The sequence below is a fragment of the Rhinoderma darwinii genome, chromosome 1, assembly GCF_050947455.1.
Source record: "Rhinoderma darwinii isolate aRhiDar2 chromosome 1, aRhiDar2.hap1, whole genome shotgun sequence".
Taxonomy (NCBI): Eukaryota; Metazoa; Chordata; class Amphibia; order Anura; family Rhinodermatidae; genus Rhinoderma; species Rhinoderma darwinii.
This window is the reverse complement of record NC_134687.1, coordinates 567,449,238-567,477,194: the sequence shown is the minus strand read 5'-3', so window position 1 is coordinate 567,477,194 and position 27,957 is coordinate 567,449,238. Positions and strand designations below refer to the sequence as shown.

Genomic DNA, 27,957 nt, shown 5'->3' with positions numbered 1-27,957 from the left:
TGGCGGTTCCAGCAACCATTCTCTGGATGTGCTTTAGTAGACCTATATGTGGAAATTAAAAACAGGAGTTGCTGGGAGGAAGATCCATGTGAATGTATCTTAACAAGGGACACCAAAAACACGTGCATTTGCCATGTTGGATCTTAATTCAAGGGGCTTTTGTTTTTTGTTTTCTTGTTGAACATATGTGTGAATTTGCGTTTCACTTCCAAAAGCTTAAGGGCCACCTTTTCTTTAAGTCTTGGCTATAACCTACTATGTCATCAAAATGTTATCAGATTTCGCTGAATTTTAAAATAGACTAACAGCCTATTGTTTCATTTCCAAATTTCTGTATTAAAAGTGAAATCTGAAATGCCCTTAATGTAAGAGGAGGCTGGCCTGCTAGCAGGCCGACCTAAGTGCTTCAGTTTTCCGCAGCGGACATTCGGGCCGATAAACTGCACCACAGTTTGGTGCGGCTTTTCGCCCGGAATTCTCTGCGGTGCACAGGGTGGATATGTTGCGTGCTTTTCCGCAGCGTATCTGCCCCGTGTAAACTCAGCCTTATGGTTTGCGTTGTCAAGCCATATTCGTTTTAACCTTTGTCATTTTACTTCTCCATTATCTGAGAACTATTTGCGAAAAATGTACAATCTCTTTTAAAGTCTAAATATAGTAATGGAGACTACACATGTAATAAATATTTTACTTTCATCTCTATTGACCCATCTGACACATTTTAATGGGTATGGAGATTCATATATAATAAGCTCAGTCATATTAAACACATTCTAAGTCGCCAGTCTTTTTCCTCCAGAAGAATTCCACTTTTATATTATTCCTTCTGAACATTGGTCCGGTGACAAACTTTGAGGACCTTTTAGACAAATTCTTTTTTTTACTTTTTCTCACTACTTCTTTTTGCTGAAAAGCCTTTTACTAAATTCACTTTGATGTGATATGAGATTTCCATAATTAAAACTATACATGAATTGGTCTTTAAGCATTATATAAATCGGACATCTTCTGCTCGCTGTCTTTATAAAAGCGCATGGATTCCATGACATTGTTAATGCCATTTTAAATCGGAAAACCATTATGTCCTGTTGGGGAAAAGGGCTGTGTTTCCATACAAGATTTATGCACCAGATGTAATTCTACTTTGTGAAGTTGCATTTCTGTATTTGTATTAAATGACATAAGTTGTATTTTATGCGCTGATGATAGGGCAAACAAGTGCAAGTTTGAACGCTTGTCCCTGAACATCGCCCAATGTAACCATGTTCAGCGATGAGCAAATGCTTATTTAACGGTTGATTGCATCTTTTATGCAGACAAAAAATCACTGGTTATCAGCAGCACATTTCCCTATGTAAACACGGATGTGCTGCCGATCATGAAACTGTATGTGCCCAAACGATCGTTCTAACGATCATTTGATCACATACAATACCGATGATTGCTCCATTTAAATGGAGCTAAATGAACGCCAAACAACTTCCTATATCATTGATCGGCACTCGTTACACTCTTTCTGTGTAAAAGGACAACTAGTCCAAGGTACTTCTGTAAAGTTTTGGTTTGTTTTGTTTTTTTTGTATCCACACATGTTTTCTGCAGATTTGGGCCACTTTGGAGTTGAATAAATGATTCACTGTATATTAGATAACAAGTGTCGTTCAAAAATTTAAATGTGAATTCACCGCCTGATAGAACGATTAAAATTATTTTATTGTTAAATTGATAAAAAGTATGGCTCAACCAGCCATTATTCCAGAAACAGGCAAAAGCAGGTGATTGGCGACAGGGAAGGTGTATCAGAGTGAACGAAGTTTCTCAGACACTCCAAGACCACCCACCCTGCTTATTATAGTATATCGCTACACCCTTGCCAATAGATAACAATCTATCCAAATCCAACGCGTTTCAGCAACAAGAGTGATGCGTCATCAGGGATTACTAGATAGCGATTTCAATTAGAATTGTTAGATTTCAACAACTGGATAGCACTGTATATGTGCAGATTTTAGCCTCCAGACGCGTGAACGGCTCTGATACAATGACCGCACACGCGCCCGGGAAGCTGCAGGCTTATACGATCGAGAGCCCGCCCTCATTACAGTCGTCACCGGGGCCGCCGACAATCCGCGTGCAACACGCACATAGTGACGTGCCGGAGGCGGCGCCTCACGATACCAACGACCAATGAGGGTATCTGGACAACAACGCGTCCATGGTTACTAGGGGACGCTAGACGCGGCTCCTGACCTGCTGTCAACACCAAATGAATGAATGAGGAACGAATGTCACTCCTGCCACCCAGTACCATCGTCCCCCAAAAACGGGGGCAATGTGTGGTGGAGGAGATGTCTCACGGGAGTAATCAAGAGAGACTGGCTCCCAGTGATTACATAGTTGCCTAGACAGAAAGGAGGGTGCCCAGCGGAACACAATCCCATTCATGGTCACTCCCCAACTCATAGTTATTTTTTTTTTCCCTGAGATTATACCTCATTCATTCAGCAGGTCAGGAGCCGCGTCTAGGGTCCCCTAGTAACCATGGACGCGTTGTTGTCCAGATACCCTCATTGGTCGTTGGTATCGTGAGGCGCCGCCTCCGGCACGTCACTATGTGCGTGTTGCACGCGGATTGGCGGCGGCCCCGGTGACGACTGTAATGAGGGCGGGCTCTCGATCGTATAAGCCTGCAGCTTCACGGGCGCGTGTGCGGTCATTGTATCAGAGCCGTTCACGCGTCTGGAGGCTAAAATCTGCACATATACAGTGCTATCCAGTTGTTGAAATCTAACCATTCTAATTGAAATCGCTATCTAGTAATCCCTGATGAGGCATCACTCTTGTTGCTGAAACGCGTTGGATTTGGATAGATTGTTATCTATTGGCAAGGGTGTAGCGATATACTATAATAAGCAGGGTGGGTGGTCTTGGAGTGTCTGAGAAACTTTGTTCACTCTGATACACCTTCCCTGTCGCCAATCACCTGCTTTTGCCTGTTTCTGGAATAATGGCTGGTTGAGCCATACTTTTTATTAATTTAACAATAAAATAATTTTAATCGTTCTATCAGGCGGTGAATTCACATTTAAATTTTTGAACGACACTTGTTATCTAATATACAGTGAATCATTTATTCAATTCTTTTGAGTGGGGATGGCAGGATTCCTGACTAGTGACATCAATACTGAAAAATGGCTTACGGATGCTAGGGAGGTTTTCTCAGACAAAGAGCTCATATCGCAATCTCAAAATTTAAGTGTTACTGCCTCTTTTCGACAACTTACTAAAGTTTACAAAGACCATATTAGATCCTGGTGGGAAATCCAAACATTAGAGACTTACATCAAAAATAAAATTGTTCCTAGGGGCCTCAGAATCACCCTTATTCCGGCAATTCGGGTTCGTTCACCTGAACTTTTAAAAAAGTGGGAGAAGGAATCGATTGAGTCTTAATTGAGGTTTATGGGGATTCTTCTTGAGGAAGAGAATATTAACTTGGCACGCAGCACTCAAGAACTGAAGGAGTGTATAGTTGCTGTAAAAAAATTTAATAACAATCCGGAATACGATAGAAAATAAGTTGTTCTACAGCAAGCAATTGAGAAGTTCACGTGTCACATCAAGGAAAGGAAGCATTTCCAATTCGTACGTGACACGGTGGACTTCAAAGAAGGTAGAATTTTTGACTACAGTGCCAGGTCTGGTGTATCTCAAGAGCCTGACACCGATTTATCTTCATCGGAGCAGGAACAATCAGACTCTGAATTCGGTAGGAACCCACCTAGGAGAGGTCGGGGAGGGAGTGAGACTGGGAGATACCCGACCCGCCCTAACAGTAGAGGCAGAGGAAGAGGAAAGGGTCAGCAGCGGGGTGGTTTTTTAGCCAAAAGCCACCCGATTTCAGAGTACCTGTTGCGGGACAGAAGGGAACTTTAGGCACCTTATCAGGGGAAAGCGATAGGCTCCAGGTAGTTAATCTCTCCACACGTAACCTCACGAGGGAGGAAGTGGAAGTATTGAGTAAGGGTCTATCATTTGTCCCAACAAACAAATTTAATCTCTTTTCTTGGGTCAAGGACTTAAACCTTTTTGCTAGAAAATTGAAGTGGAAAAAGTTTTTTAAGATGCATAACAAACGACAATGTCTAGATCTTGGCATCATTGAAGAAGATCTCCCACACTTCAGACTATTGGAGGGTCTGTGGGAGGAGGGTCACAGGGAGGAGGGTAAGGGCCCATTTACTGAACTACGGGTTCCATCTACCAAATACGCACCCCTAAGTGACAATACACCGATTGATGTCTTTGTGAAGGTGGTTGAGGACCAGTTAAAATTGATCAACCAAAGAGAATACCATTCCAACATTTCTAGCATTGAGATGACTGGCCTACTATCTCTAGAAAGGGATGACAATATCATTATAAAGCCCTCTGACAAAGGGGGGAATATTGTGGTAATGAATCGACCACAATATAGTAAGATGTGCCATGACATCCTCGACGATCGCAACTGTTATGGGGTACTTACTAGCAACCCTACTGCAAACTTTAGAGGTAAACTCTTGAGCATCCTTGGTCCTGCAAAATCAGGCAATCTCATTAATGACAGAGAGATGAATTTTATACTTAAGGAGCACCCACAAATGGCAACGTTTTATAGCCTGCCCAAGATACACAAGGGGGTGAATCCCCTAAAAGGTCGCCCTATTGTGTCGGGGATTGACAGCCTCACACAGAATGCGAGTTTGTACCTTGATCAAGTCCTCAGGCCATTTGTGGTGTCCCTACCATCATACGTGAGGGACACCATGGATGTACTGAGAAGACTGGAGGGCATATGCTGTGATGGCGATGTGTTGTTGGCATCCTTAGATGTTGAGTCCCTATATAGCTCCATCCCACATAACCAGGGATGTAGAGCCATTGAATATTTCCTAATGGATAAAGGAACACAATATCAGGCCCATAATAAATTTACCATCGAACTGTTGAGATTTGTTTTAGAACACAACTTCTTTTTATTTGACCAGAAAATTTACCACCAGCTCAGGGGAGTGGCTATGGGTAGCCCCTGTGCTCCTACCTTTGCCAACCTTTATCTGGGCTGGTGGGAAAGGGAGGTTGTGTTCAGTGACATCATGGACAAATGGTCATCATCCATCTTACTTTGGATTAGATTTATAGATGATATTCTGATTTTGTGGACAGGGACTAAGCGGGATTTTCAGGAGTTTGTGGAGATACTGAATGCCAATGAATTGGGTCTATTTTTCACATCTGACATCCAAGACACTAAAATTACATTTTTGGATATTCTGATCTCCAAAACTGACACAGGGACGTTACAGACCAACATGTACCGCAAGGAGACGGCGACCAATAGTTTACTGCGCTGGGATAGCTGGCACCCAACTAGCCTGAAAAGAGGAATACCCAAGGGCCAGTACCTTAGGGCACGTAGAAACTGCTCCACCATCTCGGATTTTAGGGTATCTGCACGTGACCTTGAGAATAGATTCAGACGTAGGGGATACCCCAGGGATGTGTTGAGAGGGGCATACCAAAATGCCTTGGGTTGCAACAGGAACGATCTCCTGAACCCTAAACCGATGAGAGTGGAGGAAGAGTCGATCAGAGTGATCGGTACCTTTGACTCTGCCAGCAGTGAGGTGAGGGAAGTTCTCAAGCGTTTTTGGGGCATTCTCAAGGCAGACCCCGATGTGGGGGACTTGGTAGGAGACCACCCCCTGATTACATATAGGAGGGGGCGGAATCTTAGGGACCGATTTGTTCATAGCCACCTACTACCACAGACACAGTGCCACACCTGGTTGGAGAACAGCTTAAAAGGTACCTATCGATGCGGAACGTGCAAAGCATGTGTGTCCATTATATGTAGCAGGAGTTTTAGTAGCACGAAAACTGGTAGGACATTTGACAACAGGTCATACATTAACTGCAAAACGAAAGGCATCGTGTACATGATTACTTGTAGATGTGGCCTACAGTACGTGGGTAAAACAAAGAGAGAGTTTAGGAGAAGGATCCGTGACCACATTGGGGATGTCAGAAGGAAGGTGGACACCCCGGTATCAAGACACGTATGGTCCTGTCATGATGGGGACTCTACGGCTCTTGGCTTCCAGGGGATTGAATATGTCAGACCCCTCGCGAGAGGGGGGGACTTGGACAAGAAAATATTGCAAAAGGAGGCTGAATGGATATTCAGGATGCAGACCATAAGTCCCCATGGCCTGAATGAGCAAATCTCCTTTGCTTGTTTCCTCTAGCTACACCCTGTCATTTATCCAGTTTGTTGAGTTGCCCTATTATGATTAATCACTATGAATAGTTGTGATCATTTCTTGATCTATATTGCTGGCTTGTTCACTCTTATTTTTTTTTTTCCTGAGATTATACCATTTATAGTAATTTGACTGACTATGGCATATCTCTATTGAGATGAGTTTTGACTGATTAATATTTGTTCAGTCTCTGTCCACACTATGCGTTTCTTTTGCGTTTTGTGGCTACACTGTTCTCTACCTGCTGACCTTTTCCTCTTTTTATTTTTACTTTTATCTTGTATGCACCTCCCAACTGTGAGTTGGGGAGTGACCATGAATGGGATTGTGTTCCGCTGGGCACCCTCCTTTCTGTTTGGGAGGTTGCCCGTATAGTATTCTATACATGCCAATTGCGGTCCTATCGAGCTATACTCAGCTTCTTTCTGAGTTATTTCCCCGACTAATAGGATTACGATAAGTTGCTAGGCAACTATGTAATCACTGGGAGCCAGTCTCTCTTGATTACTCCCGTGAGACATCTCCTCCACCACACATTGCCCCCGTTTTTGGGGGACGATGGTACAGGGTGGCAGGAGTGACATTCGTTCCTCATTCATTCATTTGGTGTTGACAGCAGGTCAGGAGCCGCGTCTAGCGTCCCCTAGTAACCATGGACGCGTTGTTGTCCAGATACCCTCATTGGTCGTTGGTATCGTGAGGCGCCGCCTCCGGCACGTCACTATGTGCGTGTAGCACGCGGATTGGCGGCGGTGACGACTGTAATGAGGGCGGGCTCTCGATCGTATAAGCCTGCAGCTTCCCGGGCGCGTGTGCGGTCATTGTATCAGAGCCGTTCACGCGTCTGGAGGCTAAAATCTGCACATATACAGTGCTATCCAGTTGTTGAAATCTAACAATTCTAATTGAAATCGCTATCTAGTAATCCCTGATGAGGCATCACTCTTGTTGCTGAAACGCGTTGGATTTGGATAGATTGTTATCTATTGGCAAGGGTGTAGCGATATACTATAATAAGCAGGGTGGGTGGTCTTGGAGTGTCTGAGAAACTTCGTTCACTCTGATACACCTTCCCTGTCGCCAATCACCTGCTTTTGCCTGTTTCTGGAATAATGGCTGGTTGAGCCATACTTTTTATCAATTTAACAATAAAATAATTTTAATCGTTCTATCAGGCGGTGAATTCACTTTGGAGTTGAAGCTCGAGACTTTATTATTAAGAGAAGTACTGTAAGTACGGTATATTATTAACTAAGAGATCAATTAGTCTTCTAGAAATCGAATAGAAAATGTGGTAAATCACCTACTAGTCCTCGATCTTTGGGATGGGAATGTCTGATCAGGGTTGCCAAAATAAGTTATTCATAAAGATGATCAGCAATATATGTCTATAGTTTAAAATACTCATATAAACCCATTAGCAGAATGTACTATAACCTCTAAAAGGATGATCATTACAAACCCAATCATCTGTACAATCTCCTCTAACTTCAAAAATATCACAGACGCATATTTTTTTTTTTTTTTACGTACAGTCCATTAAATTACAGACTGTTAGCAACCCGGTGTCTGGGTGGATATGGCTAGCTTAAAGGGATGCCTTAGATTGCCTAATGTTCAGTGCAGACAGTGGAGTTTTGGTGCAGTTGGTAGCCTACCAGTGATACACAAAGCAACCTAAACTCTGTTTCTTTAAAAAAACGTATTGTTTTACCTGCACTAGCATCCTTTTCTTTGGGCTCATGCACACAGCCAGCTTCCGGGGGCTCAGGGGATTTTCATGAATATCTATAAGAAAAAATTTGTACTATGCTCCAACACAAGCCGTATTACGGAGGAACCATACAGCGGCTGTACTATGGACCCAAAGTTCGGTCCGTGCACACGGCATTGCTGTGTGCATGAGGCCCTTGTGAAATGGGATAAAACAGGGGAAAGGTACAAGAATTAATGGGATGTGCTTTTTTTGTTCCATTAGTTACTTTTAGAGAAGTGTCCTTTTTAATTTTCTTGTATCCAGTCATTGCTTTAGATTTCCGACTAAGCTAGAACAACCTCTTGACTATTTAACTTGATAATTAGATATGGAATAATTACATGGCTTGTCTAGTTCATAGTGAATTCATGATTTACATTCAATGAAAGCCCAGTTTCCCTATTATTTTTTGGTAGTTTACTGGAAGACAAAGCTACTTTTATGTAAAATAACCCGCCCGGACAACTTGTTACTGTTAATTTGAAATGTAAATAATTTAATGGATTGTCCAGATGGGAATGGACAAGATTGGTTCCCTATTAGAATTCATTTAAAGGAAATGATTTTACTTCTGATCTGCCGGTGTTCAGGAAACAACTAATTTGAGCCGATCTAGAGTCGCTAGGTGTCTTAGATGGAAATGGTCAATATCTTACAGATCTGTAGATACTTGTAAATAAAAGAAATATGGAAACCGCTACCTCAAAGCGGAGATTCTATGTGAGCGAGTAGCATTTAAAGCGTTAAATGTATTTGCATGTCTGGTTTAGAATGATGGCCTGCAAATTTAGGAGAGCTAGTTCACCCCATCACAAGAGTATATTGACAGCAGTGACGGTAATTAGGAGCTGTGGGGAGTTAAAATATCTCACATCATGTTAAATAGTAATATCTGCCAACTGTAGTACCTCTATGTGATATCGGAGTTTCTCAGCAGAACGTACATGTCCATTTTGACATATCCTCCACATAATTATATCCCATATACGCTGCCTGAAATTTACATTTGGAGGAATATATGTAGCTTTTGCACAGCCTTAATAACCTCTGGGTAGTGAGCGCACCTTACTGGAATATGAAAGAGTATATTATTATTCAGGAATATGGTCCACTGTATGAATCTCCAATGTCAAGTGACAGCAACATCTTGTGTGGCTTTCTGAACCTATGGAATGCCTCTGTCATGTATGGCACACATTTTAATTGGGATGTCATATTATTTCAGAAATTTTAAGTTCTATAGGTTTCCTTCGAAAATGAATAAATCAGCTCAACCTACCCTACTTTGTGAACCAGAGTTAATTTCCCTGTATATGTTTTATTATAGTAGCACTCACTTGTCTTCTTGGGCCTCCACAGTATACGGCACTTGCACTAGAAATTTTGTGATATTTTTTCACTGGCTCTACACCACATCTAGATTACATGGTAATTGCTGGTGTTAAAGGTTAATTTCTACTATTTCCAGTGTACTGGCTATATATTTTTTTGTATCAACTGTGTTGCTTATATACGCTCTTGTCATTAGACTAACGTGACTTTACCATCTGTATACTGTTTTATACTATTTTGGAATTCTGTAATTATATCTTGAAAAATCTTTAAATAGATTTGAAACTGGAAATATAAATTCAGTAAATTAGTCCTTGGGTTTTTGGTCATGGTCATTAAAATTATATTTAGGCCTGTCTATCAATGTTATTAGAACTCCTATAGGGATTGTCACCCAACTTCTCAGACTTTGGCATATCTATGTATCTCTTGTCATTGAATTGACAGGCATCTCTGTCATTAAAGGGGTTGTCTCTCGAAGACAACTGCCTTAACCTTTTCCAAATGAATTCGGCCCAGCAGGCAGGTGATCGCTGCAGGTCCCGCTTCAGAAGCTTGCCAGAGCAAGACCCCCATGTATTATGTCTGTATGCCCCAATAGGGCAAATTGAAAAGGGCTGTCTTTGTAAGACAATCATGTTTCTAGCTAACAAACGGTTGGCACCGCTAGTTATCGATTGGGTAAAGCAAGATGTACACACCAGTGAGGTGGATCATAGGGCTTCCATCAGGTTAAAAAATAATTTTATTTTCTTTCCCCGCGTTGTATGCTAATTAGATGGGAGTATGCTCCAACCAATCCCATCTCCTCTCCAGTTGAGTTGACTGCTCTACTTGTCTTTATCGTCATACAAGCGGAGTCGTCAATCAACTGAAGAGGGAAGGGAAGTGGTTGGAGCTCTAGATGCCGGACACTTCCTAGTTCGGCTGACTCTCCAACCTAATTAGCATACGACGCGCAGTGAAATAAGTTATTTTTCACCCTGATGTAAGCCCTATGATCCACCTCACTGGTATGTACATCTTCCTTCATCCAGCTTTGCCAAACTTCCTTTAAAGAGTTTGGCAAAGCATGGTGACAAACCCTACGCGAACTATAATGGCGATTTGCTGTTTCCATTTTAGAAAACTGGTAAAAAAAAATTATACAATGAAGCATCACCTGAATATAAATTTTTATCAACTGAACATGAGAGGACAACTTAAAGACATATTTACTGGTGATTTTTTTATTTATTTTTTTAAGCTTAGATGTAAGTTCTTTATAATTTGTTCAAGAAAAATAAGCATCTTTGACCTTCGCCTTCCACAAGTGGCGGTTAATTTTGCAGTGTTCAGACAGCTTTTCAGTTGTGTGCTTTTAATAATTAACTGTGTGTGATATATTTTTTTTTTCCTGTGCATGCTCCATATTTTCTTATAAGTTATGCATTTTTCATAGACTAAAGTACAGTAATTTTCACAGTTTTAAAATTATGCCCTTGAGGATTTATGCAGTGTAGATGAGATGTATTATTAAGGAGGCAGCAAAGGTCACCCTTATAAACTTGCACTGAAGCATGGCTTTCTGCATAGTCTATTTTTAATGGAACTTTTGTTTTAATATTTATTGTGAATGCTATCTAGAATTAACAGATTCATTTTACGTTGAAGTTAGAGTTACTGTTGAAAAGACACTTCGCTAAATTTCCATAATAAGGTTTCCTCGGTACCCATACCCGGTTTACTACACACGAACGTATTACAGTCTGTTCTTTTACGGAGCCGCAATATGGCTCCCATGGAGCTGCATGGGCCCTCTATTGTATCTCCGTATGTCTCTAATTTCTTAAGGTGTTCTGTATGTAATCAGAAAGAAAATAAATAGTGATGTTCTCCATCAGACGCTGTGTGGTATTAGGAAATTGTACAGGCTCAGTTCTCTGCCTTAGGACTCATGCACTCAACCGTAGTGCGGTCCATTTGTCTACAAAAAAAACTTTTGCTGTGCATCCGTGTGTCATCAGGATTCACAGATCAGCAACAAAAAAAAAAATATATTTCACCAGTTTGTGATGCCGCAAATCTGCACCGTAGTCTTTGCGGCTTCACAAACGACCAGGGTGTATTTATATGGGCAGACCCAGCCTAATCTAGAAGTTGTCTGAGTGTGTATTGATGCAGTTTTTGGCAAAAAATTTTTTAGCCAAAGCTAGGAGTGGTTCTGGAAGGAAAGGTATAAAAAAACAAAACTGCACCAGAAACTGATTTAAGACAATATGTGTGATCTAGGCCTAACACAGCTAGTGCAAAAATGTACTAATATATACCAATAGAAAATATATAGGGATGTCCTGCGATCATAGCAGATCTGTACATTTTGAAAATTATCTTGATCATATATAGTTTTATGTATATATGTATGTATATATATGTATGTGTATGTGTATATATATATATATATATATATATATATATATATATATAGTGTGAAGGAAATAAGTATTTGATCCCTTGCTGATTTTGTAAGTTTGCCCACTGTCAAAGACATGAACAGTCTAGAATTTTTAGGCTAGGTTAATTTTACCAGTGAGAGATAGATTATATAAAAAGAAAAAAAGAAAATCACATAGTCAAAATTATATATATTTATTTGCATTGTGCACAGAGAAATAAGTATTTGATCCCTTTGGCAAACAAGACTTAATACTTGGTGGCAAAACCCTTTTTGGCAAGCACAGCAGTCAGACATTTTTTGTAGTTGATGATGAGGTTTGCACACATGTTAGATGGAATTTTGGCCCACTCCTCTTTGCAGATCATCTGTAAATCATTAAGATTTCGAGGCTGTCGCTTGGCAACTCGGATCTTCAGCTCCCTCCATACATTTTCGATGGGATTAAGGTCTGGAGACTGGCTAGGCCACTCCATGACCTTAATGTGCTTCTTTTTGAGCCACTCCTTTGTTGCCTTGGCTGTATGTTTCGGGTCATTGTCGTGCTGGAAGACCCAGCCACGAGCCATTTTTAATGTCCTGGTGGAGGGATGGAGGTTGTCACTCAGGATTTGACGGTACATGGCTCCATCCATTCTCCCATTGATGCGGTGAAGTAGTCCTGTGCCCTTAGCAGAGAAACACCCCCAAAACATAATGTTTCCACCTCCATGCTTGACAGTGGGGATAGTGTTCTTTGGGTCATAGGCAGCATTTCTCTTCCTCCAAACACGGCGAGTTGAGTTAATGCCATAGAGCTCAATTTTAGTCTCATCTGACCACAGCACCTTCTCCCAATCATTTTCAGAATCATCCAGATGTTCATTTGCAAACTTCAGATGGGCCTGTACATGTGCCTTCTTGAGCAGCGGGACCTTGCGGGCACTGCAGGATTTGAATCCATTACGGCGTAATGTGTTACCAATGGTTTTCTTGGTGACTGTGGACCCAGCTGCCTTCAGATGATTAACAAGTTCCCCCCGTGTAGTTTTCGGCTGAGCTCTCACCTTCCTCAGGATCAAGGATACCCCACGAGGTGAGATTTTGCATGGAGCCCCAGATCGATGTCGATTGACAGTCATTTTGTATGTCTTCCATTTTCTTACTATTGCGCCAACAGTTGTCTCCTTCTCACCCAGCGTCTTACTTATGGTTTTGTAGCCCATTCCAGCCTTGTGCAGGTCTATGATCTTGTCCCTGACATCCTTAGAAAGCTCTTTGGTCTTGCCCATGTTGTAGAGGTTAGAGTCAGACTGATTAATTGAGTCTGTGGATAGGAGTCTTTTATACAGGTGACCATTTAAAACAGCTGTCTTTAATGCAGGCACCAAGTTGATTTGGAGCGTGTAACTGGTCTGGAGGAGGCTGAACTCTTAATGGTTGGTAGGGGATCAAATACTTATGTCTCTGTGCACAATGCAAATAAATATATATAATTTTGACTGATTTATTTTTTTTTTTATTATATATATATATATAATCTATCTCTCACTGGTAAAATTAACCTAGCCTAAAAATTCTAGACTGTTCATGTCTTTGACAGTGGGCAAACTTACAAAATCAGCAAGGGGTCAAATACTTATTTCCTTCACTGTATATATATATATATATATATATATATATATATATATACACACACACACACACACTTTTCTTCTTGTCTTTTTTTTATTGTAAACGTCTATGAAAGCAGAATTTTGGCACAGTGATTCCAGACATTGCTCGTGTGCATTTGCCTTTCTAAATACTTTCCGTCCCAAAGGACAGAATGGTTTATCTTCATTTAAAAGCAGCAGACACAGGAGTACTTGGACTCATTTCCTTAGAATTCCTGTAAAAGTGAATAGGATTAACACGTTCCCTCAAAGACGGACAATTTCAATCATTTCATGGGCTTCCTTTGTTTGTACCTTTCTGTTGTCAGGTTTATCTTCCGTTTCCTTCTATTCAGATTTTGGCTTTTGTTTCATATGGCCACAGAGACGTGTTTTTTCCTTTCTATTCTTTTTTTCTTCAGTCTGGTCATTGCTGGTAAAAATGCATTGACAATAAGAAAAAGTAGCTTCAAATAGCAGTCATTTCTATAAGCGAATCAGAATAAACGGCTTGTTCGATAATAAAACAGCAGCACCTGGTTTATTTCGGCTCACAGAGGAATGAAACGATCTGTTTGTGGCGTGGCAGCTCCAGTGCAGAATAAACAGGGAATTAATCATTTTGGGAATATGTAGCTGTCCGGCAGTCTCAAGAGTCATGGTCTGTGAAAACATTCATTGGGTGATATACTCAACTATTGTCATGTTGTATTACACTAATAGAACCGCAATAATAGACTGGCTGATTGGAGAGATCACCTCTACTGCAAGAGAGCAGAAAACCAATCAATATTCAGTCTGTGTAGGGAGATTTGGTGTCTCATATTCTGCAGTCACTGTGGGTTCTCTTTATTCTTTTCTACCCTTGTTCAGACAGGTAAACAGGTGTTTGTAGCTCATTTCATGAACATTTTTTTTATCCCTCTTTCTTTCAAGTAATCTGATGTCATTCATTAGCAGTTGGTGAAAGGTTCTGTATCATATTGTAGACCGCGTAATGCACTGAAATGGTAAGTATAGTCAGATCTTTTATCCAAGACTAGAACTCGGAGAACGGGCAATGTCATCTAAAATAAATAATCAATGGTGTATGTGCCATTAAAGCAGACCGTGCAGATGCTGTGGGGCATCTATTTACGCCACTGTATGTAATATAAAATATTCTTGGAAACAAAATTATTTCTTAGTATGCAAGCATTGCGCCCTCTACTAATATGGTTGACCTCAAACCCGTGCATGTTGTTTCTCTTTAATGGAATTTCTCTGCTTGCATCCCAAATATTTTCCTGGCCTGACTCGAGCAAGTGAAATCCACCTCTAAACCATGAACTGGACTTAAATAATCGCAGTAAAGGACCCTCTTAATTTTTGGTTGTTGGTCTATACATAGGTTTTCGGCTCATCTTTTTCAAGTTTTCATCAGATGCTTCTAAGATCCACATAGCTCTGCATTCTCTATTGTGTCAACCACTTTATTTCTTATGGGAGAGATAATGAGGTTTTCAAAGCAACTTCACTGTTATTAGCACCAATAAACAGGGATGTATTATTATGGTATAAAGTCTCCACATCGAACAACATAACTATATTTTAGAGATTGAGGATTACCCCTGTGCATATAAACTATAAGCACATATAGAAGTCATAGAAGGGGATTCCCCATTTGGAATCCCCCCTCTTTGAGCCATAGTGGCAAGCTACTTTTAAGCAGTGGATTTTGCACTGGTGGACTCGAGCAATCCAGATACTACATGCCATGTAATGCCACATTTACCTTAATGGCCGCTAAAGGACAATATTGTCTTGCTGGCCGTGGCTGATTTTTGCTGAGAGTCTTGGAAGCCAAATCTCATACAAAAGGAAATGTCTATGAGAGACCGTAAATCCTCCCAACACCTCCAATTCATGAATGGTTTTCACGGTCCATTAATATTAAAAACAAGGAGAGCTGAAGGCAGTTTATTATACTTGCTGGCATCACGAAAAAAACATTACTGTTAATATGTATAATAGTTTATTCTTGTGTCTCATGGACCTATTTCACACATCAGTGGTAGGCTGCCAACAATGGGCATCAAAAACTGTTACAATAGGTACAGAAATGTGTGTGACGAGAGGATATTCATAAGTAACGGGCAGTTTTATGTCTTCTACATCAGGCAATTGTCCTGTTACAAGTCAGGCATTACTCCAATAAGGCAATTGAAGTGGACAATGAGAGGTGTATCCAGCACTCGATATAAAAAATTATGGTTTATTCGGTCATTTTAAAACATGAAGATTAAAACAAAAATCCGAAGACCACGCTTACGCGTTTCAGACCGCTAGGGTCCTTAGTCATAGCTTGGTGTTCCACTTGTGGGTTCACATATTTATACCTTATATCCTAGGTCAGGTGACATCCTGTGGGTAGGGTTTAAACATGAACCATTTAACAAATAGTTTGCGTTATTTACGTAACATCGATATATTTACATCCAGGAACATTATTATGTTCTTAATTTTGTTTTAATCTTCATGTTTTAAAATGATCGAATAAACCATAATTTTTTATATAGAGTGCTGGATACACCTCTCATTGTCCACTTCAATTGCCTTGTATGCCTGCTGTCAACACAGGATTTATTTGGGGGTATTTTCGAGCACCTGCAGCATTTGGACGTGGAATAAATCTAATTGTACGAACTAACGCAGTGGAAACGTGGTGATCGAACTTTTTGTAATATTTGTTCTATTATTCCAATAAGTAGATATTTATAGCAATTATTTCAATTACATTTTTTTTGTGCGCACATTTATCTTTTCCATTTGTATGCCACGAGTGAACTTTAACCAGACCAGTGCTTTTACTATTAAGTATAGAGTATATAGTGCATTAAGAATATAGGCGGTCATTACTTTTTAATGGCCAAGAATGACACGGTATGCAAACATTACTGCTTGAGAAAGTTTGCATGCTTGGGACTTGAGATACTGGTTGGCAGATAAAAACTCCAGATATTCTACAGCTATTTATACCACCAGTTTCATATGTGCAAGGTTATAATTTTTCATGCCATCATTGCAGCATTTATGTATAATTGAATACGGAACCATTGTCCAAGCATAATGTAGCTACAGAGCTAAGACTGGTAAAAATTCGTTCATTTGCAAAATCCCTCGATGTTGCTGAAGAATTTTCTAGCTGAGCTTTTGTCAAATTCTAAACATAATGTTGTATTGAAAGGGCTTCCGTACTTCCCAACTCTAAAAATATAATTGTTGTATAGGGACCCATAGTTGACTGGTTCTTGTTATAGATGTATTGTGGCATGTCTTCAAAATCTAGTGCAAATCTATGCTGCTTATACAGTGAAAGAAAATAGGGGATCTGAATAAGACTGTCTTTTTTTTTAATTCATTGTTTTAGAGTGTGTGTGTGTGTGTGTGTGTGTGTGTGTGTGTGTGTGTGTGTGTGTATGTGTGTATATATACTAGTCCTTCTCAATGAATTAGATTGAAAGGTGTCACGAAAAAAAAATTTTTTACATGTTTTTGCTTTTAGTATGTTATTAAAATAAATTACATTTATTTGTGTTTCTGTGTTTTACTTTTTTATTTCTTTTACTTCTCTATGGGGCTGCCATTTTTTTTTTCATCTCTGTATGTGTCGATTAACGACACATACAGAGATGGAATACGGCACATTCATCCCCATAGTGAATGTGAACGGGAGCCGTTCCATTCACTACAGCGTACGCCGTCTGTGTGGGAACGGAGCATGCGCCGCTCCCACACAGTCCAAAAGGAAGGTCTTCGGCCGAGCGACATCCATTTTCATGTGGACACGGAAGCCGCGGCCAAACAGTAAGATGACTACTTCCGGTTGTGGCTTCCGTCTATATGTTCAGAAACAAGGACTAGGAGATGAGGCAGCGGCGGCGGCAGGAGCAGGTAAGTTATGTTTGTGTATGTTCATGTTATACTGTGTGATTACACTGTATGTAATCCTCCTACACTGTTCATTCGCTCAAAAAATGGCGGCACACAGTGTAGGAGGTTTGAACATTCAACCCCCTCCTTTCTCCTGGCACTAGCCAGGATAAAGGAGGGGGCATTGTGTGAGCACACTAGAGCGTGTGTGTCTACACCAAATTTGCAGCATAAAGCAATGAGGTTGCTTTACCACATTGCAATGCTGCAATTTTGGGAATTGCTCCCTCTAGTGACCAGCACTTGGAAATGTTATAAATTAGAATCTAATTTATAATATTTCCTGACTTGTGAAAAAATTAGAACAATGTGTAATCATTTATGGACTAACAGTTTAACTAAAAAAAAATATATATATATTTTTCTAGCGACACATTCCCTTTAAACCAGGTATTTGTACTTTTGGCAGTGTGGGCAGGTGCCAAGTCCTGCTGGAAAATGAAATCAGCATCTCCATAAAGCTTGTCAGTAGAAGGAAGCATGAAGTGCTTGAAAATTTCTTGGTAGACGGCTGTGTTGACTCTGGACTTGATATAACACAGTGGACCAACACTGTTGCTCAGTTGTCCAAAGTCCTGTTTTCAGATGAAAGTAAATTTTGCATTTCATTGGGAAATCAAGGTCCCAGATTCTGGAGGAAGAGTGGAAAGGCATCAACCCAAGTTGCTTGCGGTCCAGTGTGAAGTTTCCATAGTCACTGATGGTTTGGGGAGCCATGTCATCTCCTGGTGTTGGTCCACTGTGTTATATCAAGTCCAGAGTCAATGCAGCCGTCTACCAGGAAATTTTAGAGCACTTCATGCTTCAAGTGGCGGATTAAGTAGACGATGGGCCCTGGCCTGTTACCTAAACTTGGGCCCCCCTTGCGCACAGCCGCCCTGCCCGGCCGTAACTATTTTTAACACTACCTTTTTGGGCAAGCATTAACAAATCGGTGTTACGGATTCCCCTTGTCACAGGGCTGTGTCCCTACATACTGACCGTATCACACTGTGCAGGGACACATCCTCCTGACAAGGGGAATTGTCTATCAGTCCTGGACTGCAGAAAGACTTTTTGTGAAATACAATGATTTCCTATAATAAAAATGTCAGGCGAGGTGACAGATTCTCTATAAATCTAGTGACTCACATGTGACGACGTCTCAGATTCTAGTAGATTTTTCCTCTTTTCTTCTCCATCCGGTCTAGAGCACATGACGACTTCTCCCGGCTATGACTGATTTCTGCAGTATTTGCCACTCAGATGTCTTCGACATTTCCACACCTATAAATGAAAATAGTTATCATGGTGCCACATACTGTACCCCTAAATATAATTGCACCAAACACTGCGCACCTGAATATAATAATACCTCACACTGTAAAACACCACATACACACAGCCCCGTGTACATAGTGCCACACACAGCCCCCTGTACATAGTGCCACACACAGCCCCCTGTACATAGTGTCACACACAGCCCCCTGTACATAGTGTCACACACAGCCCCCTGTACATAGTGTCACACACAGCCCCCTGTACATAGTGCTACACACAGCCCCTGTGGATATTACACCCCCCCCATACATAGCGCCACACACAGCCCCCTGTAGATATAAAACATCCCCCCCCCCCGTAGAGAGCGTTACACACAGCCCCCTATAGATGCAAATGAATATCCCCCCAAACGGAAATCTTTAGCAAAGTTTCCATTACCATTGAGATCAATGGTGATGCAAACGGAAGCTAAGGTTTCCATTTGCCTTTCCGTTGAGACGTTAACCAGATGGAACTCCTCAACGGAAGGGCAGTGGTGATGTAAACAGGGCCTTCGATACAGGGTCCTAGATACAGGGCCCATGTGCATTTGTGATACTGTTTGTTGGACCCTGTATCTAAGCCTAATGTGGACTTAGATACAGGGTCCAGCAGACAGTATGCTTATGCAGTATAAGCTTGGGCCCTGTATCTAAGCCTAACACACGGTAGGCTTTAAATGTTTAAACATTGATGGCCTATCTTCAGTATAGTGCATCAATAGCTGATGGGTTGGGGGTCAGACACCCGGGACCCCCGCTAATCAGCTATTTTGAAGGGGTTGCAACCGCTTGTACGAGTGCTGCTTCCCCTTCAGTTCCCTCACTTGCTCACACTGTGAATCGCTGACACGTCTGTGTCGGCGTTTCAGTGTGAGAAAGTGACCGGAATGAAGGGGAAGTAGCGCTCGTACGAGCGGCTGCAACCCCTTCAAAACAGCTGATTAGCGGGGGTCTCGGGTGTCTGACTCCCAACCCATCAGCAAGACAATAAAATTAAACTTACCACCTCTTCGGCGGCTGGTCCTCACTCCATCAACTGTCGGGAAGCAGTGCGCGGCGCATAGCATCGTGACGTTATGCGCTGCGCACAGCGCTTTGACTTCAGAACCTCCGATGTGCTCCAGGAAGAGGAGGGGTAAGTACTGTCAGTACAGCCATGAATAAGGACGCCAGAGCCGTCCGAAACGCGTAGGCTCAATTTCAGGATTGACATTCCCTCACTCTTGCACACTAGGACTCCTTATCATTGGATCTTTTAACTAAAGATTATTAAAACTTGGAAATAGTTTCCATTTTACTTCAACTCAGCACTGGATCTAACCTCTCTGTTACCTTTACTGTCAGTTACTATAGCAACAGGGGCCCGTGTAGTTTATTACATAGGCCCCAGTTACTATAGTAACTTTTCATTGATGTGTGAATGTGGCTGCCGCTAGCACCGGGGCCCCATCCCGTGCTAGCGACGCCTCACCGAGCATGAGGAGGACGTGCGATCGTGTGTGGTTCGGTCGGCCATGGGCCCCCCAGGAGCCTTGGGCCCCGGGCGGCCGCCCGAACCGCCCTAATAATAATCTGCCACTGCATGCTTCCCTCTGCTGACAAGCTTTTTGGAGATGCGGATTTCATTTTCCAGCAAGACTTGGCACCTGCCCACATTGCCAAAAGTACCAATACCTGGTTTAATAACCACAGTATCCCTGTACTTGATTTGCCAGTAAACTCGCCTGACCTAAACCCCATAGAGAATCTATGGGGTATTGTCAAGAAGAAGATTAGACACCAGACCCAACAATGCAGATGAGCTGAAGGCCGCGGTCAAAGCAACCTGGGCTTCTATAACACCTCAGCAGTGCCACAGGCTGATCGCCTCCATGCCACGCCGCATTGATGCAGTAATTCATGCAAAAGGAGCCACGACCAAGTATTGAGGGCATATACTGTACATACTTTAAAGTAGGCCAACATTTCGGTATTAAAGAGACTCTGTCACCACATTATAAGTGCCCTATCTCCTACATAAGGAGATGGGCGCTATAATGTAGGTGACATCAGTGCTTTTTATTTAGAAAAAGGATCTATTTTTATCATGTTAGGAGCGATTTTAGCTTTATGCTAATTACTTTCTTAATGCCCAAGTGGGCGTTGTACAGAGGAGTGTATGACGCTGACTAATCGGTGTCATGCACTTCTCTCCATTCATTTAGTCAGCGCATAGTGACACTGCGTTGTTCGCTATGTGCTGTCTTATACTGACACATTAACGTTACTGAAGTGTTTAGACAGTGAACAGACTTTCCTTCCAGCCAGGGCGGGATGTCTATTCACAATCCCGACACTTCGTTAACGTTTCTATGGTACTTACAGCAGAACAAAGTGTAATCTCGCTGTAACCTGTCATTTACGGTGTGATCTCGCGAGATTGCGCTTGCTCTGCTGTAAGTCACACACAAACGTTAACGAAGTGCCGGGATTGTGAATAGACATCCTGGCTGGAAGGAATGTCTATTTATTGTCTAAACACTTCAGTAACGTTAATGTGTCCGTATAAGACAGCACATAGTGAATAATGCAGTGTCACTATGCGCTGACTAAATGAATGGAGAGAATTGCATGACGCTGATTGGTCAGCGTCACACACACCTCTGTACAACGCACACTTGGTCTAAAGTAAAAACACGCCCAGTTGGGCATTAAGAAAATCATTAGCATAAAGCTAAAAATCGCTCCTAACGTGGTAAAAATAGATTGTTTTTCTAAATAAAAGCACTGCTGTCACCTACATTATAGCGCCGATCTCCTTATGTAGGAAATAGGGCACTTATAATGTGGTGACAGAGTCTCTTTAAAAATAATTTTGGAAATTAGGCTTATATAATATTCTAATTTTCTGAGACACTAAATGTTGTGGTTTCATGAACGGTTAGCCATACTCATCAATATTAAAAGAAAAAAATGCTGAAAATAGATCACTCTGTGTGTAATGAATCTATATGAGTTTCACTTTTTGAATTGAATTACTGAAGGAAATAATTTTGCTTTTTGATGATCTAGTTCACTGAGAAGAACTAGTGTGTGTGTGTGTGTGTGTGTGTGTGTGTGTGTGTATATATATATATATATATATTATAGTGTGTGTATACTGTGCAAAAGGGCAAAAGGTTCTTAGTTTTGCAGAAAACTGAGTGTCTGCCTGCCATTTCAGATGTATCACCATACAGACGAATAGTGCCACCAAATAGGGTCTGTTTAATATGTCAAATATATAAACCGTATGGTTCTCATACCCTCACTCTCAACCATTCTCTTCTGATAAATGACCACATTAGTCTTTCCTGTCTACAGATATGCACAATATCTTGGCATTGCATGAATCTATCACAACACTGATATTATTCATCCACGACTTTCTTGTCAACCCTAAATGTCTCTTTACTGGGAGCATGTTGCTTTCTAGCTGTTCGGCCAGGATCGCACACACACACGCGCGCGCGCACACACACACACACACACACACACACACACACACACACACGCGCGTGCGCACACACACACACACACACACACACACACACACACCGTTTTGATGCAGTTTTTGTCTCTGTTTTTCGAGCCTTAACCAAAAGTGGATCCAAAAAGAAGCAAGGTATAAAGAAAATACTGCATCTCCTTTCTTTTTGTGCCAACCCCTGTGTTTGGCTAAAAAAACAAAACAGACATGATCCTGGCCTAAGACGACCATCATGTACACACAGCTATGTTGTCAATATGATTCAGACACAGGACCGTCCTTAGGGGTGTGCGACCTGTGCCATTGCACAGGGCGCATCACTTCAGCAGGTGGAAGGGGTGCTGCACTGGCTCCCTTGCCCTGCTTGTATCAGAAGCGCCTGGGCGGAAAGGCGACTTCTTCACTGAGTGTCATCGCTACCACTGTAGCAGCCATAGTGGCTGCTAGCAGCGACACCGGGCATGAGGGCACCCGTGCCGGCTGCTGCAGCAGTAGTGATGCCACTATAGCAGAGTAGGGCGGTATTTCCCTGCTCTGCTATCTACTAGCGGCCACTGTAGCTCCCTGTAGGAGCGGAATTCCAGTGTGGCCGGGGATTCCACTCCTGGACTGAGCGCTTGATGTCTCTGTCCATATATGGACAGTGACATCAGGGACAACTCCCCGTGCTCAGCGTTGCCGACTCTGTGGCCGGAGATTCCACTCCAGGATAAGCCAGTGACGTCACTCTCCATAAATTGACACATACGACAGGGGCTTTTCCTAGAGTGGAATCCCCGGTCACAGCGTCGGCAACGCTGTGGATGGGGATTCCGCTTCAGGAGTTATCCCTGATGTCACTGTCCATATATGGACAGAGACATCAAGATAAGCGCTCCAGGAACAGGAATTTCTGGCCACAGGGGGATTCCGCTCCATTAGCGAGCTACAGTGGCGCTATCTACAGGAAGGATGGGTGCTATCTACTGTAGGCTTTGTGGCACTACCTTCAAGGGGGCTGTGGGCTGTGGGCTGTGTGGCACTACCTTCAAGTGGGCTGTGAGCTGTGTGGCACTACCTACAAGGGTGTTGTGTGGCACTACCTACCAGGGTGCTGTGTGGCACTACCTACCAGGGTGCTGTGTGGCACTACCTACCAGGGTGCTGTGTGGCACTACCTACAAGGGTGCTGTGTGGCACTACCTACCAGGTTGTTGTGTGACACTACCCTTGGGGTCTGTGTGGCACTATCTACCGGGGTCTGTGTGGCACTATCTACAGGTGGTCTGTGTGGCGCTATCTACAAGGGGGCTGTGTGGCGCTATCTACAAGGGGGCTGTGTGGCACTCTCTACGAGAGGTCTGTGTGGCAGAATCTACAAGGGGGCCATCAGTCGTTTTCAACGGCTTAAAAAAATGCTAAAAAAGAAAAGGTCAAACAACGCTGTCATTTCCTGAAGGAATTTTAAGGCAGATTTTTTTTGCCTTGCAAAAAACGCTGTGTGAACATACCCTACGAGTGTAGTGCTTGTTTTTAGCCGTCTTCTGTCTTCTCTTATTTTTGGTAGGGATGCCCTGAGGAAATTTTGTTTTTCCAGTGGTGCCTCGAGTCCGAAAAGTTGGGAAACTCTGTACTAGGCTACAGGATCACGCTGGCCTACGAAAGGATCCTGTCGTGGAGCAGCTCAGTTCGTCGTGGGAACGGGGCCTAGGTGAGTTACATTTTTTTGTTTGTTTGGGAGCACTGTCTATGAGGGGGAGGTGGGGGGCTGTATGGCACGATCTACAAGGTGCAGTTGGGGGATTGTGGCACTGTCTACAGGGAGGCTGTATGGCACAATTTACAGGTGGAACTATCTACAAGGAGGAGGGGTGTGGCAGCCAGGGAAGGGGGCATTTTACTGTGTGGGGGCCACTTAGTGGACATTATACTGTATAGGACTACTACAGGGGGCAATATACTGTGTCTGGCACTTAAGGGGCATAATACCGTGTGGGCACAATAAGAGGACAAAAGACTGTGTGCTTGAAGGGGTTATAATATATTATTATTATACTGTATGGGGGCACTATATAGGGCATTATTGTGTGGGGGGCGTTATACTTTTTTTATGCCGAATTTTTTTTATGATGGGGTGGGGCACCGAAAGATCATTTTGCACGGGGCGCCTTCTATCCTAACGCCGGCCCTGTTCAGACAACTTCAATCAATTGTTTGATTTGCATATGTGATGTAATTTTTTTGTAGTATGTATGATAGTTATAAAAGTATAAACATCCATCTTAGGCTAAGTTCACACTAGCGTTGTTTGCTGTATGGGTCTCTTCCGTCAGAGGAAGAGCTGACCGAAAATCCAAACAGAAAGCATCGCTTCCGTTTGATTTACCATTTATTTCAATGGTAATTCTTTTTGTTTCAGCTTGATTCCTTTTGCCTCTGTTCCGCTAGGTTTCCGTTTTTTCACGGATCACAGGGCACATTTTCTTCCGTGAAAAAAACGGAAACCTCGTGTACGGAGGTAAACTGAATCCAACTGAAACAAAAGAATTACCATTGAAATCAGCGATGCTTTCCGTTTGCAATTTCGGTCATTTCTTCCTCTGACGGAAGAGACCTAAACGGGAGACAACGCTACTGCGAACTTAGCCTTATGGTATTAACAATTTCTGAAATCGGCCATTGCTCGATAGCGATATACAATTGTAATGTGTATATTTTACCTATGATCTTGACCTCCGTTAGCTTGGCTGAGACTGCTTTTGTTAATGACCTGAAGAACCATGCATGTAAGGCCTCCTTAATATGGCCGTATTACAGGTCCATACATCCTCTGACTTGTATAGAGCTGTAATAGGGCACCCATAGACTACAATGGGGCCTTAATTTACCTTCATATCCATCCGATTTTATATAAAGCCATACATCTGACAACGTATTATGAAGATATTTTCCCCTAGAAGTATTTACTTGTTGTGAAGATCTCAAAGCTGCAGCGGTGCATGGAGCACCATATATCGCGGCACACGGAGTTCTAATGACTGGTCTGGAGACTGGTAATAATTAATGACTATCAAGGTTGTTTTTAAAAAAAAAAAAATTCTTGGAAGAGATTGTGTGATTTATAATGAATTGAAGATTCGTTCCCTATAAAGCAATCGTTTATGCCACTTCATCGAAGGCCTAAATGCACATATGGGCATGTACAAAGCTTTACACCTTGGCACATGGGAGATTTTAATCATGTTGGAAACACAAATTATCCGTAACGACTTTTACATGTGCTCACAAAGGAATAGTTTTGTCTCCGTGTATGTGATAGTGATTGGGCCATTTGATGATTTATCGCTTTTGCTTAGACGGGTAATATGAAGGCTCTTCTCTGCATTACCCCTTGACACATTTTATGTGCCCTACTTCTTACTGACAGCTGGAGAACTCTTCATTGAACAAATTGTCAAGGGATACCTGCAAGGACCAGCAGTGCTGAATGATCCCAAAAAGAGGGCAGCAAACTGTCATGCCTTTTCTTTTAAGAATGTGAAAAATAGAACATCAGATTAATACCCGACACTTTTACAAAATTTATTCTCGGGAAGCTTAGAGTTGTGAAATAATATTAAAACTCAAATTGTTGATTTAATGAATGTTACTACACTGTATGAAGACTGCGTGTACATTTGTATCATCGGCAGTAATAAATTTAATGTCTTCCTAAAAAAAAAAGATTCTGTGTCTCGCTATTTTTCCAAACGCATAAATTCAAATTAGAGGAAGGGAAACAAATCAAACTAGTGGCTTTGACTTCAGATATAACAGAATGCTTGGAAAAATTTGTTTTAAAATATATAAGTTGGTACCGGAGTCTAATAACCGTTTGCATATCAGACCTTGCAGGTCTATCAACAAATTAATTGCATTAGTTATCCACATGGCACATAATAATCTATAGTGGGAAGTATAGAGTTAACTATTGGCACTGTAAATGTAATTTTAAAAAGTTGCAAAATGTAATGAGTGATTTGTGAGGATAATAGTTATGGCTTATTGTTTAAGTTCAAAACTTTTTGTGAACATCCGTGTTGCCTGATAATGGGACTAAAATTTCACTACCATGAGACATTGATAATTTACAGGTTCTGATGGTGGTGGGGCGGCTGAATGTTGTTTATACTTGCAGGCAATACTTTCCTGTCAATCCGTGTGTCAGCACTAGTAGGGAGGATTTTGCATTGTGGAGAGTATGGTGGTTGGTTAATTTCCAGTGGTTGTGGTGCCATTTTCCAGCTACTTGCTATGTAAATGTCTGCAGATTGTGGCGGATAAGCCTAGTTCTGGTAGTGAAGTGTTCTGCCGTCATGGAAAAGGTCCTGTGCATGAAAACCCTTCACAAATGTTTCTCTATTTCAGATCAATAGCTAAATAGATGAATATTTTTTATATACATATATATATATATATATATATATATATATATATATATATATATATATATATATATAGCAACAGGATAAGGTAGAAAGGTGGTCAATTCCTAAGCTAGACTTTTAGAGAGCAGTGGTTCCTCAAAGCCCGCAACATTAGATGTTGATGATGAAAAGAATACACCACAAGCCAGATGCCACAACTTTTTAGATTTCCATTGACCATTGTCCCTAGGATCAGAGCACCATGTCACACTACTACACCCTGATATAGTTGATAAATTCGATATCCCAAAAACCTGGACTGTCTGAAATGAGTAGATGCCACTGCTCCGTTTCCCCTGCTAGCAACCAGGCCCTTTGCAAAGTTTTTAGTTAAAACCAAAGGTCGTGAAACTAACGATATCTCTGCCAAAGACAAAAGGGCAGATTTATTAATTCTGTCCTCAATTGAGACAGGATAAAACTAGACCACGCAGGCAGAAACGGCATTTTGTTGTTGTGTTTTTTTTTAAATGGCGCATGCTGCACGCGTGTGATATATTTAATGCATTTTGCTAGACATGTAAGACTCTTTTTCCCTTTCTTATGCCACCTCTTTGCTGGTGTACTTTCATCTAAACCATTGGCCTATTTAGTACATTTATAGCTAGTCCGTTAGATGCATCGCCGCGCTTATAGGCAAAACGTACATTGGGGCAACATGTCACTCCCTGCAGTTTTTGCATGTGTCCCATCTTGGAAATTTATGGCATATCCACAGGTATAACTCTAGAATGCGACCCGCTGAGCACTGTGCTTCCTTCTCCCACTGTTGCTAGGCTCTGGCCACTAAGATACAAAGCGTCCAGGTTTTTTCGGAAACAGGTGAGCGTGTTTCGGAAAGTCCCATAGAAGTGAATGGGTGTTACAGAAACCACGTAGCTCAGCAAGCACGGCTATTTCCGTAGTCCTGGCCATAGCGTAACTCAGTGGCTGGAGCCCAACCACAGTGGGAGATGGTAGGAATAGGGGCCAGGGGGCCCCATTATAGAGATAGGTGTGGGGGTCCCAGAGGTGGGACCTGCATCTATCGGAAATTTAGGGCATATTATGTGGATATGCCATAAACGTACAAAATGGTAATACCGCTTTAGCAGCTGTTTGGTTAATATACTAAGGGCCCTGGGTTCTATTGGTCGCACAGGGATGGTTGTTTGTGGTCAGTGTAACTGGATGATTCCTCACGTGTCATTTGTATGTTTTAGTTTTTTATTGTTCATATTTCAAAAGACAATGTTTTATTAAATGGTTGGAAACTCAACTGATTTTTGTA

At 41.8% G+C, this 27,957-nt stretch overlaps 1 protein-coding gene across 5 annotated transcripts in view; it reads left to right on the top strand.

The window, feature by feature from the left end:
* MAST4 (microtubule associated serine/threonine kinase family member 4) overlaps positions 1-27,957 on the top strand; it is a 554,832-nt gene that overhangs the window by 290,547 nt on the left and 236,328 nt on the right. The window lies entirely within an intron of this gene.